We start from the raw sequence: 15,655 nt of genomic DNA on the forward strand, positions 1-15,655 counted from the left end.
GCCGCTGCTGTTAGGACCCTTGCAGGCTGCAAGAGAATGCAGGACGAACTCGCTGCACTGAACAACATGCTCAGTGTCTTGAGAACAAACAGACTTTTCTTTGGTGCGAGTTACAAGCTTCTTTTCTTTCTGCTTATTCAGGGCTCCAAGAAGCAAGAACTAAACTCTGTGGAAGTTCAAGGAAAGCTCGTGATGGAGTCACAAGCTGCCCAGCAGCCAGCGTGAGAAAAGCTCTGCACATCTGCTTCCCTGTGTGGAAGACAAAGCCATTCTGTTGACAGACCTATTTACAGTTCTTTCATTTCAGATGATTTTTCAAATAGAAGTCATCTGTCTGTCTGTCTGTCTGTCTGTCTGTCTATCATCTATCACCTATCTATCAATCTATCAATCAATCTATCTATCTATCATCTATCAATCTATCATCTATCAATCAATCAATTTATCATCTATCTACCTATCATCTATCAATCTATGTACCATTTATCAGTCTATCATCTTTATCAGCTATCATCTATTTTTTATTGTTGATCATAATCTATACTCTATCTACCCTCTATTAGTTCACTGTTATTTCTTTATCTTCCGTGTCAGTGGTTCTCAGCCTTCCTTGCACTAGTATAGTTTAGTACAGCTCCTCATCTTGTGGAACTATTTCCTCAATTGAGGCTTATGTCTCTGCGACGACTATAGCTTGTGTCAAGTTCAGATAAAACGAGCCAGCACATGCTGTTCACGAACACTTAGAAAACTTGCTTGTAATATTGACTCATGTGATCCGATCTTTGTCCACTATCAGCCCCCAAAATCTGGAATGCCTTTCAGCTATGTGCCACATGACCCCCAAGCATAAAATTTTACTCTTTGCTGCTTCATAGCTGTACTTTTGTTATTGCTATGAGTCACAAATATCTGACATGTGACTGTGAAAGTGGCATTTGAACCCCAAAGGGGTCTCCACCCATAGGTTAGAAACCCCAATCTATCATCTTTCAATCATCAGTCTATTAGCTATCAATCTATAATCTATCATCTGTCTGTCATTTATTATCTATCCATCTATTATGTATGTATGTATGTATGTATCTATGTGTGTATATATGTATATATGTATGTATCTATGTGTGTATATATGTATGTATGTATCTATGTGTGTATATATGTATATATGTATGTATCTATGTATGTATCTATCTATCTATCTATCTATCTATCTCTCCAGTTTGTGCCTTACATCAAGTCACATACCTGATACAAATGTCACAATGCCAGTCTCCAAAGAACTTAGTGTTAGTGTGACTCTCAGGTGGTGAGTACTGCTTAATTACAATGTAAGAGGTGCAATGGGGAGACCGGAAGCCATGCCTGGACTAACAAGGGCGATGACCCAGACGTGGGCAGAAAGCTGCCCAGGGAAGTATTCTCATGAAGTTCCTGTTGGTATCTAAGCCCGGCGATGAAAGAGTTCCCTCCGCACTAGCCAGGCAAAGGTGATTGCAAAGGAGTTAAGACACAGACAGACAATGTCCAGTTGCAGACAATAGATCATTCCCTCTTATACCTTTACCAGGAAAATCTTCATCAGAGCATATCATCAAAGATTATAAACAGACATTAGTCTTAAATCCTCCTGTCCAACTTCCCTTGCACACTTCCTTTCTTGGACCCCTAATCAAATACATCTCCATAAAACCCGGCTTGCTTTTCTTCTTAGTTGGTGTCTAGACCTCCCAATATCGCTTGATGCCCAACTGGCGCTGAGCAGAACATACGGAGAAGGAGTTTAGCAGCCCTCGTGCTGCAATCCCTTCGAATCAGGGACAAAAAGCAAATGATGCTGACCTCAGGGAGGAGAGTTTTAAAGGAAGGGAATTTCCATGAGGGTTGAGTGACTTGTCCAAAGCCTCGATAGCTCCAGAACCAGACTTGTTTAGGGCTCTTCCTCTAATACCCATCCCTGATCCTCCTGGCTTTTCTCCTAATGCACATCCAACTCAAGCCCAGACATGGGCCTTCAAAGTTATGGGCAGCAATAAACACCTAGTGACTTCTGAATTGGAGGTATGTGCTCATGTGAGTGTTTTCTGATCTCTGTGCTTTCTTATCCAAAGTCTCAGAACTGGTCATGCTTCTCTTCACTTTAATCCATTGTGGATGCTCATACAGGTGCATGTGCGCGCGCGCGCACACACACACACACACACACACACACACACACACACACACACACATGTTCAGGGACAACTGTTCTAAGATACATTGACTGTGAAGCAAGCGAAATGGCTTGTTGGGGTTTGAGCTACCCTGACTCTGCTTTAGACTAATGAGTCAGGGGACACCTCATCTGGAAAAGTGAGATTTGATCTGAGCTATGATAACGGCAATCAAAGCAAAGTGCTGGAGGAGGGGCAGAGAGAAATACCAGGGGTCCGGGGGGACATGAGATGGGGAAGCAGTACTTGGCCACTTGGTCAAGAAAGAAAGCCAGTATAACTGAAGCAGAGAGCATAAGAGGGGACAGCACATAGGAGGGTCAGAGCTTTGTGGACCATGTTAAAGACCCTCAGTCCAAGGCAGCTTCCTCAACCCAATAAGGGCAACTTATAACTAATAATTCTAATCCCTTGGTATATAGCTGATTCAGTGTACTTCTGTTAAGGAGTGTTTATATGTCTATCTACACAGGCATTTCCCACAGAGGGATGAGGAAGTTACAGCTTGCTGTCAGGATGTCCCAGAGGGTGTGGGGGATGGACCTGTACTAACACTGCAAACACCACAACAGTGTTTCAGACACAACCTTACACCTCTGTGCTTCTTTGTGGTTATCAGCAGTATAATCGCCAGAAACTGGGGTATTATTCAACACCTCTTATTACTTCTAGAGTCTTCCACGTATCTTGCTTTCAGAGACTGTGACAAAATACCCAAAGGAGTCAACTTCTAAAGACTCTGGGTTCTGAGTTTCAACATTTCAGCCCTTGCTCTAGCGCCTGTGATGGGCACACGGCCAATGACCTACTTCCTTTAGTGAGCATTAACCTCCTTGACATCCCATGGTCTCCCAAGAGCACCACCAGCTAAGGGTCAAACGCTCACCACAGGAGCTTCTGGGGGACATTCTAGATTTTAAAGTGTATACCTAACTCAATCCTACCCTCTTTCAGAGTGTTTTCAGTACTGAAGAGAAACTCGAATGTTAGCAACACACACGAAGATGGGCAGGGTACAAAGGTACCAGGCACACTTGCAGATTCTCGTGAAATGCCAGTGAATAAATACCACTTGTCAAATTAAAACCCTCTAGTAGCTGCATATTGGCCACAGGACATAGTATAAACTTATCAGAGTGCACGGCAACTTCCCAGGGCAATAGTATGAAGGGAGCCTGATTCTCACTTGTCAGGTTGTAAATCAAGCCCTCCGATGCACCTTCAGTTCTTCCCTGCCCGAAAGCCTTGACAAATGTAACTCCTGCAGCGATCGGGGAAGAGCCTGGTCGGGTTCCCAGACTCCTAGAATCCCAGTCCAGATGGTCAGGCACTGGGATGCCTGGGGCTCCTGTGCAGCCTCTTTTCTCTTCATCCCACACCACAGGAGGCCTCCTCCAGCATCAAACACCTCAGCCCTCATACCCAAGCTCCTCCTCCTGTCGCTGAGTCAGCCCCCTGTAGTCAGCTCTTAGTGTGCACAGTTCCTGACATTTATGGCAAACTTAATTCCAGACCTGGATCTAGTCTACAAAAGGCATTATCTCCAGAAGAACATGTCCTCTGGACTCTGCTAAACTACTCTGCAGACTATAGTGAAGGCCACAGATGAATGAGAGTCCAAGAGGCATCTGAGTCCTAGAATTAATTCCCCATTATACTTAAATCCGTGAGCAGTTCTGTAACCCTTCTTTCATGGGGTTGATTCTTCAGTCTTGACTGTACTTTGCCACCACAGCCCCAGGAAGTTTGTCTGTGTGCCTCCAGCCTTCCATGTCTCCCTACCTGGGCTTTACCCTAAATTTCCTTTTCTGTGGAAGGATTTTCCCATGGAAGCTTGGTATGATCTAAAAAAGTCCTCAAAACCTTTAACATTTCTATGGAGAAATCAAAGTCCCCTCCCTTAAATCTGAGTGGGCTTGTGACTCAAAAGAAAGCAATGGACATGCCACCAAATGACCCAGGGTCAGAACATCAAAAGACTGGCATCTTCTACTTTTCTTGCTGGAATTCCTTCTCTTGGAGCCTTGAGCTTCACGTAAGAAATTTAGCTGCTTTGAACATTCCATGACACCAAGTCCACGTGTCAGTACCTCGATCCACAGTGAAGTCAACTTAACCTTCCAGCAATCTCTCTGAAGGCAGCAGCAAGGGAGTAAAGCAGTCTGGGATTCTAGCGCCATCCCGTCCCTTGCATGTAATGATTTACCTTGACTCACACGGCCTCTTTGGTAAGAAGTCTCTGAGGACCTTATGGGCATAGCCCGTAGGATTCACAGGTTGATGTGTGTCTAAGAATCTCATGAGCATTGCCTCAAAATGGCCCCAAACTCCAGGACTGAAAATAGCTCATCTTAAAGTATGAGTGACTGTGGATATTTGTTTGTTGAAAATAATTTTATAAATCATCACACAAGAAACAAACATGGGGCCAGCAAGATGGCTCAGCAGGAAGAACTGGTTGCTGCCAAGTTTGATGACCCAGGTTCAGTCTTTGGAACCCATGTGGTAGACAAAGAGAACCAACTAGTAAAAGTTGTCCTCTGACCTCCACACTTGTGATATAGCATTCCCTGCCCCCAAAATATTGAATAAAAAACCTAACGAAGGAGCTATAGTCCATTCAGAATATGGTGCCCCAAATTTGTTTGTCCTAATGGTTGGTTTGACAGGATTAAGCAGCGTGATCTTTAGAAGGGAATTAAGTCATGAGGACTGGAAACAGCCACCATTATGACAACTGGAACCCTTATCAAAGAATAGATAGAATAGGTTTGTTCCCTTTTGCTTTCCTCTGTGTGTGTGTGTGTGTGTGTGTGTGTGTGTGTGTGTGTGTGTGTGTGTGAAGCAGAAAGGCACCGTTCTGAGAGACAAAGCAGCCTTTGCCTGACGGAACCTGCCAGCATCTTAATCTTAGACTTACCAGAAAGAAATTTCTGTTGTTTATTAATCATCTGCCCTCAGATATTTTGTTAAACCAGCATAAGAGACTCTGATCCGAAGCCCATAAAGCCTTTAAGGGCTTTCTCTCAGTGTGGATGTAAAGATACAGAAACAGTACAGGAAGGCAGCCTTGGATCTCTGAACTCCCATGGGTAGGAAGCACAATAAGAGATACATTTGACTGCAAATATAGGCTACACTGATTCAGAAGGGGAACCAAGAACCTGGAGAACGGACTGGTGAGTCAGGGCACAGGGTTAAAACCTAGGCAAAGGAAAGACTGACTGAGCTTAAGAGCTATGAGCCAGTAAACAAGAGCCTTCTCAAACAGGGCTGTGCACGTGCCTTCCTCTTCCGTCCCACCATTGTCTATCTGTGGGGATGCAGATAGAAAAAAATAATCCTTTCAACTTATAGGCACTCAGGCTTAGAGCAGCCATATCTAGGAAGTGGACCTGACAAGACCTGATGACTTCTGGGTTAATTTTGTGGGTGAGCGTCTAGACCTTAGGCTTAAACCTGATAACTGATTGAGGGAGGCATTTACAAAGGAGGTAAGTGGATCTGGTGCACAGACTACATTGAATAACAGATGGTACTAGGGATGGCCGTGGATGTGTGTAGAATGACACAGATACACATTAATTATCCCTCTGTCGAGAAACGAGGCATACATCCATCTCTTCTTATTGAGCCTGGAATATTTACATCTGCTTTGACTGATGTAACCTGGTGATTGCCAGCAAGCCAAAGGAAAAGAGAGTGAAGCTTCCATGCATCTTATAGACAAATTAGCCCCCAGAGCAGAAGATTAGCCAGTGACCCTTCTTGACCCCATATGGAAGGAAGGAATTCTCCAGCTCACCGTTTTCCAAATTCTTGACCCACAAACTGATGTTGTATTAAGACTCTAAATTTTTGGTAATTTGTTACCCAGAAATACATTGCTAGTTACCATCATTGAAGGCTGGCCTTAACAATTCCCATCTCTGTGTGTCTATGGAACATTGTCCTGCCACACTGTGGTGTAATTATTTCCTAGGGAGGAGGTGGTGTCCTGCATCTGGAACAAAGGCTTGCAAAGCAGCACCCGTTTGTCATCTCTTCCTTCAGTTCCTACCTAAGAAGCTGACCTGACTCACTGAGCAGCAAAGGGTGGGTGGGGTAGGTATGCTGCCTGCTTTATTCTCTGTGCTCACAGCGGGCTGAGTTGGGCCTGGCTTCCACAGGCTTCTGCAGTGTGCTTTAGCCTGCCCTGTCTGCAGACGTTCATAGGAGGGGCATTCTCCAAAATAAGAAACAGGACCAGGGTAGTCAGATCCTGTAGAAATACACATGGGTTTGAAGCTAAAGTGGGTAATTGTGTGCAGAAACATGTTTTGAGTTTGCCTCTCCCAGAACCTTTGAAAAATAGAACATAATGTGTAGCCAAACCCCCAGCACTCCTGGACTTGTAGAGCTTGAGTAATCCCATCCAGATTCATTTACTTTCATGGAGTGGATTTCTGATTTCAAGATTTTTTTTTCCAGTTTGAAAACCAACTCCTTGAGAAAATTGTTCATCTGTGAGTGGAAGCCTGCCTGATACTCCCAGAGCTCCAAAGTTACCCCAGAAATTGCAGGCACTGACCCTCAATCTTCTTGTCTAAAAAATATATACTTGAAATGTATGATGAGCCTACACAGTGAGACACCCTGCCCGAAGCCTGGCTTCCGTCCCAGCTCAGCCACTAGCCAGCTGGGTGACTCTCAGCAAGGTGTTTAATCTCCCCGAGTCCGTTTCCACAAAAGCAGGGAAGAATAACAGTGTCCCATTCCAGTCCTGGATGAACTAATGCATGTCAAATATTCAGCCATTTTGTGCGTGCTAAAACTCTCAGTGAACTTAAGAACCCTGACAGTTACTGTTCTGACACCCGTCCCTCCTCTGCTCTTTATGGATGAATCTGTTTGTATGAATCAGTGTTTGTGTGTATAGTTGTGTGTATGCTTGTGTGGGGGTCGGAAGCCAACGGCAAGCATCGTTCTCCACAGTCCTTCTTATTTTTTCAGAGACAGGTCTTGCATACTGAACCTGCTGCTTACACTCTGCAGCCAGCAAGCTTCAGGGACCTCCTTCTCTTGCCTCTCCAGTGCTAGGATTACCGGTGCAATCCACCACAACTAGCTTTGTAAAATGTGGGTTCGGGGATTGAACTCAGGTCCTCATGCTTGCACGGAGAGCATCGCACTGGCTCCACCTGCTCTGTCGGTAGAAGGTTAACAGAGTACCCCTGCAGACTGTCTGTCTGACTCTTCAGAAACAATGGACTGTCACCATTCCCCTGGAAGCACACCATCTCGGTGCTTTAGAGCAAAGCACCAAACTAGAACTTAGCAATGAGTGGAGGAGAGTTATACTAAAGCAGAAAAGAAGCACCCCAGCTTCTCTGTACCCTGTTTTCCCGCATTCTCTGTCTAGACCCTGTCAGATCCTGATGTCTGTCGTCATACTGACCATGTTTTCTGAATTTCACGTAAGGCCCCACGGTCTTACAAAAGCCAGACTTCTTCAGAGGTGACATGTCTCAAAATTTTAAATCAAGATTGCTCTAGAAAAATGTAGGACATATGGTGACCATGCCCAGGGCTCTCAAAGCCAGATGCTGACTGGCTCTGTGAGGAGAAAACCAAAACAATCAGAAATCCCTTCTTTTGCCAAAACAAATCCTGTGTCCCTCCCAGTGTTATTCCTGTAGATATCTTCATTTGGATTGGGCCCAGTCACAGTTTCCATTCTATTGCATTTCTGAGATGAGGGAAGGCTAACTTCACCCATGCTGGCAAATTTCTTTCTTGGGTGGATTTTAGGAATAGAGGAAATTGGAGAGTCCTTTTCAGTTTTGTGGCTCCTTTCCTGTCTTTTTCCCATGTAAGGAGTCTTCAATTATTGCTTTCCCTTCTGCCCCTCACTGATTAATAACTCTATCAACATGAATAAAGCCTTTATTATAGATTTTAACATTTATTTATTTAGCACTTATCAGGAACTTGCTTTTAAACATATTTACTTCTCACAACAAACTTAGTGGTAAGTGTTATTATCTTAGAGTTAAACACCAATGACTTAGAGATGTTCAGTTCATTGGTTTGGTAAGTGGTAGCAAAAGTTAGACACAGTTTTCTTTTCTTTTTTTTCTTTTCTTTTCTTTTTTTTTGGTTCTTTTTTTCGGAGCTGGGGTAGACACAGTTTTCTAAGTCACTCGTTCTCATTAGCCCATGCAGTTACTTTCCATAGATTGTCTTGGTAAAGTGAATTCTGGAGTCAGCCAATATAAACAGAGCATCTATTATAATGAGTTTCTGATAAATTGTCTTCTAGTCCTCACAGAAATCTTTCTTTGAGCTACCTGATTTCTAATCCGTCAAGCCAAGAACCAATCTTGTTGCTGTTGCTGCTTATGTTAAAGGTTCAAAGCCCTTTCGAGGTCTCAGTAGGCCTTTTGCTAGAGTTCTAAATGGATGTGTGTAGCAATTCAACTATCAGGAGAAGGGAGCAGAGTAAACACAGGATGTTAAAGGATCCTGTGCAGAGTCCAGACACCAAGTTTGGATGAGTATATGTCGATATTGTGACAAACATGAGACAAACAACTGAAGGAAGGAGGAGACCGTCCATGATGACACCACTATTTGGAGCCTGGTCAGTGTGGCCTTCCCTCACAAATCCATAAGCTCAGCACTGAAGTCAGCACCATCACTAGACCCTCCGCTGGGGACTGAGCCTGCTGGTGGGGCATAGGGAGAGAGAAGGAAAGGACAGGAAACAGAAGGAAGAAGGAATCTTAGCCATGTGCTCTGAGTAGCCATTAATCCACAGCACTGTGTGAGGCCTATCTCAGACATGGACAGTGACCTTCACCTTAGCCAAGGGTGTTGATTTCAGAAGGTTTCAAGTCACTGTTTTGAGTGTTCTGGAGAAAGAAGAAAACACAAAGTAGAATCAAAAGGCAAGGGGAAAAGTTAAAAAAGGTAAAATCAATTTTGTTTCTGAGAAACAGAACACCTAATCTTAAATGACTGCTATGACTAAAATAGGAAAAATGTAAAACCCTGAAATCTGATAGGCATCTAGAGAGAGATGGCTACACATCTGGCTCAGTGGTTAGGAGTCATGACAAGTGCTTGCTGTAGTCATGACAGCCAGAGCCAGTTCCCCACACTCCTGTGACCTCAGCGCCAAGGTGGCCAAAGGCAGGAGGACGATTGGGGTTTTCTGGCTTCCGGTCTGAGAAAATGGGAAGCCCCAAGTTCAGGGCGTCAAAGGATAAGTCAAGATGATAACAGAGCAACCTTTGTCTGGCCCTGTGTGTGTACAGACATACATGCCCACACATAAGTAAATAGATGTGTTATTAAAATGTCCACTTCCAGCCCAGTTATTTAGAGACCCACACCTCCATTTTACTTCCTACAACTCTATAGCTTCTCAAGACCATTCAAACTGATGTGGGCAAGCAGTGTTTACTTCAACCTTAATTCTTATTTTCCAAACATTCTCAAAAGCCTCTGGTTATAGAATGTGTGCACTCACCAGAAAAGCATGGGATATTCAGAAAACTTAATGGATCAGAATGAGAATCTTCTCCCACCCCTTCTCTCCCTTCATTGACATTGTTGAGGTTTTCCCCCATCTTCAATTCCCTCATTGAGATGATGAAGGAAGGTGCATTTTTTTTTAAAAAAAACTCAACATACACCACAGACTGTGTCATTAGTGTCTGAGGACACAGGCTTTAATCATCCCTGGAATTGTATCTACATGCTGGAGTGTGTCAGCAAACTGTGTTGTTATGTGTTTAGGCGGATTTCAAAATGTCAACAGTACACAAGCAGTATTCTACACAATACTTGCTCCATGGTGCTTGCTTCCTTTAACACACCTTGGCTCAGAATTACTTGTCTTTTACTTTAACCGACTCGATAATGGCAGGCACCCATGACCCTGTGACATCATCTTAGGCTAACCTAGGGCTATTCTACTTCTGTTTTAATGAAGATGTCAGTTCTTCTCCTTCTCCCCTCAGAAATAGAGCATAGGAAAGTAAAGATTAATAAAAATGACAGCTGAGATCTCTGTGAGTCTGCTACACTTACAAAACAAACAGTTTCCGAGCCTCGGGTCTTTACTAGTGGTAGTAAGGTGTTGCAAGTATACAATGTAGTTGTAAATCACTGTTGAGCTGACCCTAGCAAAACCCCTCAGATTTCTGAGTACATTTGGCACCAATTTCTAGCCAAAGATTCTCTCTAGCTGTGTGTGTGTTAGGAACTGTAAATTACAGATGAAAGTGTGTCTTCGTTTTGAGAAGTGAGTAGAACAGCCATTGGGGGTGACTGAATAAGTCTGAAGGGACATGTTTGAGTTCACACCTCTCCTCCCATCTGTGCAGGATTCGGATGCTGTTTGTGTGGGATGAGCTTAATGCAGGGCTCTGAGTCACTGCAGTAACACTGAGAAGGTATCGATGAACCTCTTTACTTTCTCAGATGGATATTTTCAGCTGTCTTAGTTTCTTACCTTAGATATTTTCCTTATGTTACATGCCTTCTAAGAACAGGAATGGGTGACTGAGATACCCAGGAACGAGTTGACACAATCTCCAGAGAAAGTACACTGCTTGAATCACATGCAGGAAGGGAACATCACAGCTCAGGGGGGTGCACTGCTGTCGTCTAGGTGTGCTAAGCTGGCAATCATCCCGTCTTTATGAGTCCTAATGTTGTACCCCTCCCTGCCCAGTAATCTATCATACGTGAAAGGCCTTTACCTGCCTGGAGAACTTTAAGCCTGCATTGGCTGGCCCCTTTTGACCACAACAACATATAAGGACTTGAACTAGTTTTAAGGGAATTAAGTTTACTGGCTAAATAAAGTCTATGGTTGAAATAGCAAATTGTGTTGGGCATGGATGCCACCAGCTAAGGGAATGGTGAGAGCGAGGACACACAATACCAGGCCTGGGTTCCGCCTTGTGCCTGAGATTTTTCTCCTGCCAAGACACCATCATTCCTTCTTCTTGGATTCCTTTTGTCTACTGCCTTATGTTCTTTTCCCGTTGCTGTGATAAATACTGGAAAGCAACCTAAGTCAGAAAGTGCTCTGGCCCACAGTAGGAGCACAGTCTCTGGGGCACAGTAGGAGCACAGCCTCTGGCTCACAGTAGGAGCATAGCCTCTGGCCCACAGTAGGAGCACAGCCTCTGGCCCACAGTAGGAGCACAGTCTCTGGGGCACAGTAGGAGCACAGTCTCTGGGGCACAGTAGGAGCACAGCCTCTGGCGCACAGTAGGAGCACAGCCTCTGGCCCACAGTAGGAGCACAGCCTCTGGCCCACAGTAGGAGCACAGCCTCTGGCCCACAGTAGGAGCACAGCCTCTGGCGCACAGTAGGAGCACAGCCTCTGGCCCACAGTAGGAGCACAGCCTCTGGCCCACAGTAGGAGCACAGCCTCTGGCGCACAGTAGGAGCACAGCCTCTGGCCCACAGTAGGAGCACAGCCTCTGGCGCACAGTAGGAGCACAGCCTCTGGCCCACAGTAGGAGCACAGCCTCTGGCCCACAGTAGGAGCACAGCCTCTGGCCCACAGTAGGAGCACAGCCTCTGGCTCACAGTAGGAGCACAGCCTCTAGCTCACAGTAGGAGCACAGCCTCTGGGGCAGGGGGAGTCCCAGTGGCTAGAGCTCAAGGGAACTCTTGCAGAGTTGAGTAACAGAGAGGTAGGAGTGCTCCCTCACTCTTAGCTCTTTATTTTATACTGTCCAAGATCACGTTCTCAGGAAAAACCCAGCCACGCCCAATTGGGTCTTCTCCATTAACACGCTCAGGGATCCTCTCCCAGGTGATTATAGGTCCAGGCAGCAGGTTGATAACTAGTACAATTAATATTGTCATTTTTTTTTTGCTGAAAACCTCGTGTGTGTGTGTGTGTGTGTGTGTGTGTCTGTCTGTCTGTCTGTCTGTCTGTCTGTCTGTCTGACTGTCTTATGGGAAGATTAAAGGATAGTTTTCCAAGACCAAACTAAAATGGAGGCAGCCACTAGCACCTGAGGGGGCTGTTCCGGGGAGTCTGAGAGACCGTTGGAGACTTTGTGGGGAGAAGGGGCAGTGAAGGATGAGCGAACAGAGAACACGATTTCTTCAGAACAACTAAGAAAAGGCAGGTCTCATGGGAAGATGCTTTTTTAAAAGTGGTTTTGTAGAATTGGAAAAAAAAATGGTGGAGCGAGCAGCATGCACCATGGAGAAAGAAGAAGACAGAGGGAAAGGTGACCTCAGAACAGAAGCAACGGGGACGACAGCCAAGGCAGACAAACAGGTCCTTCAGGAGTGGGGCCAGTCTGTGGGCCACCCAGAGGCACTGGGCCCATCAGACTACATTCCTAAATCTAGCCCCCAAGGTCCATTCCTTTGTTTGGCACTGACTCGTTCCTGAGATGGAACGCCAAAGTCCAGCAATCAAATTCACGATTTGGCTTCACTGGCAAAGTTAACCAATCAGGATGTACCAACTCACCCTAGCAGGAACTTTACCGTTTTCCTTAAAAACCACTTCCACAGAAACGCCTCCTGCTTGCTTGCTGTCTTTGTCCAGTCCTGGAGCATTTGCCCCTTCCTACCTCCTCCGTCCCTGACCCTCTGGGGTAATAAATGTTCTTTGTGATGCAAACTTGGTGTCTGGGTGTGTTGTGGACCAACTCCAAGGCCCCTTACAGTTTCTCCTTCTTCAACAGTGGCTCTCAACTTTCCTAATGCTGTGCTCCCTGAATACAGTTCCTCATGTTGTGGTGGCCCCAATCGTAAAATTATTTTGTTGCTACTTCATACTGTGCTTTTGTGACTGTTATGAATTGAAATGTAAATATCTGGTATGTAGGATATCTGGTGTGGGAGAGCCAAGGGGGTTGTGACCTGCAGGTTGAGAACTGCTGGTCTATGACAGGGAAGCTGTACCTAAGATATGTCAACTAAACGGTTGTCTAATGAAGACCAGCACAATGACCACCCAGTTGGCTCGCCCATGAGGACGGGGGAAATCTCACCAGGCCCCAACCCTAGATGCTACTGGCAATCAATGACTAACGCAGTGAGGTTATCCAATCTGGTAGCCAGCCCTAAACACACACACACACACAAATGGCCAATACTACATGGACTCAGCAACTTGTACTTACATACGTGTGTGTGTGTGTGTGTGTGTGTGTGTGTAACACCATGCTAATTACAGAAGAGCTCATGAATTTAAGGTGGAATTAGAGAAATATGAGAGGAGTCCTATGGGGACTGGGGGGTGGAAACTATGTAAATAAAGTACTCCTTTATAAAATTCTCAAAAATTAAATTAAAAAAAAGTGAGACAAAAGAATTTTTTTTTGCAATAAACAGAAATTTTTATTGCAACAGACATCCCAGAACTGGGCTATGTTTCAGAGGAGTCAGTGAGGGAGAGAATACAGAGGTTGAAGTTGGAGAGGATAAAAGAATAGAGTTGTGCAAGTAATGTATACCTCAGCATATATGTTACTTGTATTAGTGTCTTTCTATTAACAAGAATATGCATCTGTACTTATATAAGACACTGCTCCTGGCGGCCATCAATCTCCTCCTTGCCACCCCTTGCTGGAACCAAGGGTCTCAGACAGAAGCCAGAGATTCCTCTTTGGCTTGAGAGAGCAAAAGCTGGGTGTGTTTGGCTTTGCCTGGCTGGTCTCCATAGCCGCACAGCAATGCTGTCTACTCTCTCCCACACCCTGGCGCTGGGCAGACAGCTACCTTCCCCTGCAGAAAACGGAAACCGTGCACTAACGGGAAACACACATGCCAGCATTCAAGTCAAGCTTTTTATTAAGTGATCATTGCAGGGATGGTTAGTACTCATTTAAATAATTTGCTGGGTCGTCTGTGGGCTGCGTGTATGGAATCAGATTTTCCTTGCATGCCACATTGTTATAAAATTCCCAGCTTGCCCCAGAAATCTGTTTACCACAGAAACCAGGCAGGTTTTGCCTCTCCGGTTTGGAGAGAAGCGATTCTCAACTACAAGGTCAAACCACTGAAGCACCCACGGGCAAAAGAACAAATAGCCCGGGTTCCTGAAATGTAGCAAGATTCAGACACCAGGCGACTGAGAAGCTCTTACCTCGGAATGCAAGCATAGTTAGTGAGAGTCGCCCGGAAACAGCACAAAGTGAAAAGGCATGCTGTGATAAGCAAGTAAGACGCAAATCTCTGCTGGCCATAGCAGGCCATGAGAAGTCATGGCCGACCTGCACAGACTTCTGGGGGTCGTTGTCAAGGAGACCAGGTGTGAGGAACTGCGCACTCAGCAACTGGCCTCTGCTTTCAGTTCCTCACTAATATTGTTGGCTATTTTTAATATCGCTTTTGACAGAGGCTATAAACATATGTGTACAGATTACCTATGCGGGTGTACTTTTAGATATATAGACAAGACACAGGTTACTGTTAATTCCAAACATGCACGAGGAGGGACCGCCCACCTAATCATCATGGCCAAATTAATTAATGCAAGCAAACAATTAAAATAAGCTTTTCTTTAAATCTATGTAGATGGGCCGTCTCCCCCTAAAGACGGGGTTCCAGAGATTGGACATGAGGAAGACAAGGTTTTTATAGCTCGGGGTTCCACATTTCCAAATTGGGGTCTTGGCGGGCAAAATAGGCAGATTTACAGAAGCAGAAGACAAGCGTAAGAAGTTGGTCATAACAACCTCCTGAAACAAAGATGTAATTGCAAAGGTGGTTGCAGCAAGGTGTCATAGCAACTTCTGGAAAAATGGTTACAAGCATCTTTTTGAAACAAAGACGTGGTTGTCAGTTCCCTGGAAAAGACAGTACAGAGCCATTTGTAGTTAATATTGCAGGTGGGGACTAGCCCAGTGCTTGAGAAGTAGAGCTTTAGTCATAAACAGGAATGAACCTGGCTTGTCTTTCCTATAAGATGGCGTTTAAGCCTAAAGCGGAGTCAGGCTGGTTCACCATTACACAAATACCTTCATTATGGAGAGAAGACGGAAGAAACCCTGCCTGAAACAGAGAGCTTTATTTGCCTCTGAGAGAGAGTACTAAAGTCCAAGCATTTCTTCTCCTTGTCTGTGTGCCCCCTCCCCACTTTAAACTAGTGCCTCACCTGCTCCAAGTTGGAGTCAAACTTCGTATGCGGCCAAGGTTGGCCGGTGTGCCTGAACCCATCTCTGCAGGGCTGTGATTACAGATGTGCACCACCAGGCCCTGCTTGTGAGGTGTTGGGGCTGGGGTGGGACAGCCAAGGGCTTTATGCATAGCACAAGGGTACTTAACCAACTTAGTTACATGCTTGGTCCTTATCTGTCTTTTGTAAGAGGATTTGTCCCCTCGAGTCCTCACCTGACAGGCCCCATTTGTGTTCGTGGTGTGTCTGGGGGCGGGGATCTGCTACTCTGCGGGAGCCACATTTCCAGCTA

At 45.1% G+C, this 15,655-nt stretch overlaps 1 long non-coding RNA gene across 2 annotated transcripts in view; it reads right to left on the reverse strand.

Moving 5' to 3' along the window:
• LOC103693014 (uncharacterized) overlaps positions 1-15,655 on the reverse strand; it is a 215,299-nt gene that overhangs the window by 55,212 nt on the left and 144,432 nt on the right. The window contains exon 1 of one of the 2 annotated variants that reach the window (XR_015627519.1): positions 12,709-12,789. The exons of the other annotated variant lie outside the window; for it this stretch is intronic. This is a non-coding gene — a long non-coding RNA (uncharacterized LOC103693014). Of the gene's footprint in view, positions 1-12,708; positions 12,790-15,655 lie in introns of those variants that run through there. 2 annotated transcript variants of the gene reach the window in all.

This window comes from Rattus norvegicus, chromosome 8, assembly GCF_021556685.1.
Source record: "Rattus norvegicus strain SHRSP/BbbUtx chromosome 8, alternate assembly SHRSP_T2T, whole genome shotgun sequence".
Taxonomy (NCBI): Eukaryota; Metazoa; Chordata; class Mammalia; order Rodentia; family Muridae; genus Rattus; species Rattus norvegicus.